Source organism: Oncorhynchus masou, chromosome 5 (genome assembly GCF_036934945.1).
Source record: "Oncorhynchus masou masou isolate Uvic2021 chromosome 5, UVic_Omas_1.1, whole genome shotgun sequence".
In the NCBI taxonomy this organism is placed as follows: Eukaryota; Metazoa; Chordata; class Actinopteri; order Salmoniformes; family Salmonidae; genus Oncorhynchus; species Oncorhynchus masou.
In genome coordinates, this window is record NC_088216.1 from 47,126,063 (window position 1) to 47,132,853 (window position 6,791).

Here is a 6,791-nt window from a genome sequence, read left to right on the forward strand (position 1 = left end):
ACTAATGCTCTTGTGGCTGAATGAAGCAAGTCCCTGCAGCAATGTTCTAATATTTAGTGGAAAGCCTTTCCAGAAGAGTGGAGGATGATATAGTAGCAAAGGGAGGACCAACTCCATATTAATGCCCATGATTTTGAGATGTTCGACGAGTAGGTGTCCACATACTTTTTTGTAATGTAGTGTATTTATGTTGGTAACCAGTTTATACTGTATAGCAACAGGGGTTTGGGGTTTGTGGTATATGGCTGTATCCAGGCACACCGCATTTCTTAATCGACCACCAGAGGACTGATGTACTCCACACTGAGAGACTTAACTGCGTGAGTGTGGATTATTGGCCATTATGGGCACCTGTCCCAATACAATTAATTTGGATCTGGGTTTGAGTTACAGTTCAAAACAGTTTGTTTGCATATATAACACTCCTGGATGCAAATAATCAGATATTCTGCCTGTTAGAACCTGACCACCATCAATAAACTCACTTGACGATGAAATAACTCCAGCAAACAGGAATACCACAATGGATTGACACCACTACCATCGCCTTCATTCTCGTCCTTCATGTCAACAGTTGGCTTGATTATCTCATGTTGTTACTGCAGGACTTTTTTGATTGTCCCCTGGTTTCTGAAAAGAAGCAGAAGTCAGAACTACTGTGTGTGTGTGTGTGTGTGTGTGTGTGTGTGTGTGTGTGTGTGTGTGTGTGTGTGTGTGTGTGTGTGTGTGTGTGTGTGTGTGATTAGAAAGGTGGATTAGAAAGGATTTATGAGGGGATTTCATTAATCAAAGGCATAGCCGACGTTGAGGAGCAACATCCAAATCTCTCCCCAACCAGGGATGGGTGAGGGGGAAGGTTTGGGTGAGTGAGAAGAGGAAGACAATCGAAATCCCTCATACTACCTGCCACCTCTAACGGACTAGGAAACCCATAACATTAATCTCGAGGGAAATAAAATAATCTGTTAATAGCTGAAAACAGATCTCTGAATAACAAAGGCCGCAATCATGTACGATAAAAATGCCAGTATAGCAACCTTACCCCTGTCTAACCAGGAACGGAATGACCACGCTTAAACAGCAATTATTAATGAATAAATATCATTATTAAATGTGCTTCTCATAATAAAAATAAAAAAGTTTCCTGGTTATTTAATAATGCAGGTCAGAATATAAGACACCAAATGACACCAACTCCATTTGGATCAATCACGATTTTGCAGGGGTGCGCCTACACTTGAGGCGTGTTCAGTACGATAGAACAGTGTGCAATTCAATGGAAACTGTACTGTACTAAACGACCAGGAATGCATTCAGTATGATAGAACGGTGTTCAACATTAAATTCAATGGACACGGTTCTGTACCAAACTACCAATTGAAGACTGGCATGATTCTGGTCTTTGATACCAAAGAGAATCTGCCGTAGTACCTCAACAAGCTAGGACAAATAACTTCTCCCACCCAAAATAAAATTGTTCACGTGAGATTCGGTTCTGGGTTGCCGAGATGAATATGTAGCCCAACCTATAAAAGTATGTCAGTACAGTTGATTGTTTTTCCTTGAAATAAGACAAGCGGCTTGTGTTGACCTTTCTCTATATGGACTACCTTTTCACCGGAGGAGGGAACAGCCTCTAGTCATTTCCTCTGTCATCTGTGTGACTGGATGTAATTTCCTTGTGGTGACTTCTGCTGTTCTGAAGTATGTTGGTTCTGTCTCCACAGGGAGCCTTAGGCATTGTTATTGATGGAAGGTGAGGACAGACAGCTTTGTAGGGGGTGGTGGTGGTGGTGGTGTGTGTGTGTGTGTGTGTTTGTGTGTGTGTGTGTGTGTGTGTGTGCGTTTGTGTGTGTGTGTGTGTGTATGGTTATTGGAGAGTGGGGGGTTGCAGTTTGAGAGACCAGTCTGAGTGCTTCTGGTCCACAGCATGTCAGATTGACAGTACTGGGATCGACCCCCCCCCCCCCCCCCCAAACACACGTGTGTGTGTGTGTGTTACTTGAAAGAGTAACTCATCACTTCCATTCTAACACACACCTGGTCCATACCTCCAGCCAGAGTGAGACACCTGCACAGAAACAGCAGTTGCAGGCAGGCTGGATCAAACAGGTCCCCAACCTCGAAACTGTGGTCCTTTCAACTGGTAGTGTGGAATATAGACTTAGATAATCTTGAACAGAAACAATAGCTTGTTGGAGGTTATTAAAGACTTTGAGTGTGTGCTTGCGTGTGTTCGTATGTGTCACTGTGGAGCTGTCAGTGGTACGTCTCCACACTGTTCAACGAAGGTGATGACTTATCACCAAAACATCCTCTGATTTCACTGGACTGGGCACTTCTCCAGACAGATAGAAAAAGAGAGAAAATAGATGGGGGACGTGTGTGTGTGCATGTGTGTGTGTGTGTGTATGTGTGTGTGTGTGTGTGTGTGTGTGTGCGTGTGCGTGTGCGTGCGTGTGTGTGCGTGTGTATGTGGCTGTGTGTTAGGCCTGTGGCGGCTGGTTGGTGTTGTATTTTGTTTAGTTTTGTTCCTCTGAGCAGATCCTTGTTTTCACATCCGTCCGATGGTGAGCGACACTCTTCATCCCCGTCACCCTTCAAAGTATTTATCCAAAACAGATGAGGTGTGCATGTTGTGGTTGGTCTGACACACACTTAGAGAGTGTGACATAGTTCTGTCCTTCTCTGAAAGGAAATTATCAGTCACATCTCATCTGTCACATTCTGTACATTTCCTGTACTTGTTGACTTCCCATCTTTGCCAAGTCGCCCTTAGATTACTATGGTAAGTGCACAACATTTCCTGACATAAGTGGACACAATATCATACAGCCTATAAATGATTGCATTGGGGTTACTTTGAGTCACTGAACACAGTAACCTATGTGGCATCAGCCAGTCTTCAATTTCACACATAACCAGGAATGTGATGCACCCCAAAAACCTGAGGAGGCACAAGAGCATGGCTGGGTGTGGTCCAAAGGGGGGCTAGGCTCCCAACCACAAGTTGCAGAATTTTGCATTTTCAAGCACCTGAAGTAGCTTTTTCCTGTAATCTAGAATCATAATCATTTTTTATGAACCTTTATTTAACAAGGCAAGAAAGTTAAGAACAAGTTCTTATTCACAATGACGGCCTACCCCTGCCAAACCCTAACCAGGACGATTTTGTGCTGCCCTATGGGACTCCCTATCACAACCAGTTGTGATACAGCCTGGAATAGAACCAAGGTCTGTAGTGACACTTCCAGCACTGAGATGCAGTGCCTTAGACCACTGCGCCACTCAGGAGCCACATTTAATTCTATGTCAAAAATATGTATATTTTTCATAAAGAAACTAAATATGTTTCTTTGGGTAAAAGATTGAAAGGAATGTGAGTCTTATTCGGTACATTTAGTTAATCCTTGATTTTCTAAAGTCTACCAACCTTGCCAGTAGACATGCCAGCTAAGATCTCAATCAAGTTAGAGCTAGCTTCTCAAACTTCATTGATAGCCTGACATGTCTTCTTGGTAGCTGGTTACGAGGTTGGGAGATCGGGAACCTGTCTGGGCTAGCTAAAGCCAACTCCATAAAATTGCTAGGTGACGAATAGCATTACAGAGAAACAACAACAGCAACAACAACATACAACAACAAAATGTATTACAAAAATATTATATACACTGCTCAAAAAAATAAAGGGAACACTAAAATAACACATCCTAGATCTGAATGAATGAAATATTCTTATTAAATACTTTTTTCTTTACATAGTTGAATGTGCTGACAACAAAATCACACAAAAATGATCAATGGAAATCAAATTTATCAACGCATGGAGGTCTGGATTTGGAGTCACACTCAAAATCAAAGTGGAAAACCACACTACAGGCTGATCCAACGTTGATGTAATGTCCTTAAAACAAGTCAAGATGAGGCTCAGTAGTGTGTGTGGCCTCCATGTGCCTGTATGACTTCCCTACAACGCCTGGGCATGCTCCTCATGAGGTGGCGGATGGTCTCCTGAGGGATCTCCTCCCAAACCTGGACTAAAGCATCCGCCAACTCCTGGACAGTCTGTGGTGCAACGTGGCGTTGGTGGATGGAGCGAGACATGATGTCCCAGATGTGCTCAATTGGATTCAGGTCTGGGGAACGGGAGGCCAGTCCATAGCATCAATGCCTTCCTCTTGCAGGAACTGCTGACACACTCCAGCCACATGAGGTCGAGCATTGTCCTGCATTAAGAGGAACCCAGGGCCAATCGCACCAGAATATGGTCTCACAAGGGGTCTGAGGATCTCATCTCGGTACCTAATGGCAGTCAGGCTACCTCTGGCGAGCACATGGAGAGCTGTGCGTTCCCCCAAAGAAATGCCATCCCACACCATGACTGACCCACCGCCAAACCGGTCATGCTGGAGGATGTTACAGGCAGCAGAACGTTCTCCACGGCGTCTCCATACTCTGTCACGTCTGTCACATGTGCTCAGTGTGAACCTGCTTTCATCTGTGAAGAGCACAGGGCGCCAGTGGCGAATTTGCCAATCTTGGTGTTCTCTGGCAAATGCCAAACGTCCTGGGCTGTAAGCACAACCCCCACCTGTGGACGTCGGGACCTCATACCACCCTCATGGAGTCTTTTTCTGACCGTTTGAGCAGACACATGCACATTTGTGGCCTGCTGGAGGTCATTTTGCAGGGTTCTGGCAGTGCTCCTCCTGCTCCTCCTTGCACAAAGGCGGAGGTAGCGGTCCTGCTGCTGGGTTGTTGCCCTCCTACGGCCTCCTCCACGTCTCCTGATGTACTGGCCTGTCTCCTGGTAGCGCCTCCATGCTCTGGACACTACGCTGACAGACACAGAGTGAAAGCTAGAGTGAAAGCACCGCCAGCATTCAAAAGTGACCAAAGCATCGGCCAGGAAAGAAAAGGGACTGAGAAGTGGTCTGTGGTCACCACCTGCAGAACCACTCCTTTATTGGGCGTGTCTTGCTAATTGCCTATAATTTCCACCTGTTGTCTATTGCATTTGCACAACAGCATGTGAAATTTATTGTCAATCAGTGTTGCTTCCTAAGTGGACAGTTTGATTTCACAGAAGTGTGATTGACTTGGAGTTACATTGTGTTGTTAGTGTTCCCTTTATTTTTTGAGCAGTGTACATATATTTCTTTCAACCTTGACAAATCTGAGTGGGCACATGCTCCTGTGCCCCCCATGGGCATGACGCCTCTGGACATATCTCACGATGTTCTTCATCTTTTTTTATTTACTTTTTTGTTTTGTTTACTAAGATTCATTGATAATCATAAACACAGGTTGATAGATGATAATCAACAATTGATGACAATAATTATTGTAAGTGAATTAAGTTGTAGAAGTTCAGTGGTAGTTATGACGATAGTGTATGAGTGGTGGTAGTGTGGAGTAGTTGTAGTGGTATAGTGGGAGTATTTCAGTGATTGTATTTCACTTTAGATTGTTAAAGAGCTCATTCCTGCTCTTCTATATTTGAAGGAGGAACACTTGAAGCGGCGACTTAAAGAGGGCATATGGATGCTGTTTTGAGGGGCTGACCATTCAAGATCACACCAGTAGTCATGTGGCGATGATTGTTGTTTGGGTTCTTTAAAGTGTGTCGTCTGCGTTTGATGTGAGTGTGTGTGGACGTGTGTGTGTGTGTGTGCGCGCGCACGTGTGTTTGGCATACGTGTGTGATGTGTGTAAGAGACAGACGTGGCTGCAACCCAATCCCCCTCTCTCTGACTGTCTGCAGCTCAATCCTGGGTCTCTCATGTGTAAACCCTTCGACAACGGGAGACACACTCTTCTCTAATCACAGAGAACACAGGCCCAGACCTGCCCTGGGCAGCCCTGCAAATCACATGGCGTATAGATATTTTGTCATTTTAGTCATTTCTAATCCTTTAAACTGGTAAGAAAGAAGGAAGAAAGAGTCAAGAACCTGTCCTAATTTTCAATAATGGCATGGCAGGAATGAAGCGATACGTAGCACAGCTACCTGTTCAGTGTACCACTCTCAAACAGAAACAGTTCAGTAGAATCTGTGTATTAGTCATCCCGATAATATTGTACAGTGTTGATTCAGAGAATGGTTGATAGCAGGCACAGGTAGCAGGTACGGTGCATTTACTGTAAATAATTATTAGTCCAAGATTTAGGAGAAGAGGGGAAAAGTGTGCTTCCTCGAAGGTGGTTCCACCCTTTAAATACCCTTTATTTAGTGGCCTATATCTTCATTCATTTCTATGATTCTGATGTAGACTGTTTAATCACGGTTGGAAGTGGGGGATTAGGGATAGGAAACAGCAAACAATCATTTCCAGGATGCAGCGCTTTGATTCAGCTCTGAAACAGTAACAATTGCTATTACTGCAACTGACGTTTAGAGGCAGTTTGAACAGTCCCTTCCTTTGAGTGAATGAACAACAGGTTTTTTAGACAATGCTCACTGCATTAATAATAGAAGAATGCTGTGAGGTACTTTTTAACCCAGCTTTTCCCAAACTCTGTCCACCCCTCCTTCGTGTTTTGTTTTTTTGCCCTAGCACTACACAGCTGATTAAAATCATCAACTAGTGACCAAGCTTTGATTATTTGAGTCAGCTGTCTGGAGTTAGGGCAAAAACCAAAACATGCACCCTTTGGCGTCCTCAGGACTGAGTTTAGGAAACGCTGGATTAAGCTGTCTAAGAGATCAGTGAAGTCTGACTTGACACAACTTAACGCAGTAAGGTCGGGCTTCTCATTGATGTTAAACTATCATTAAACAATCTAATCGC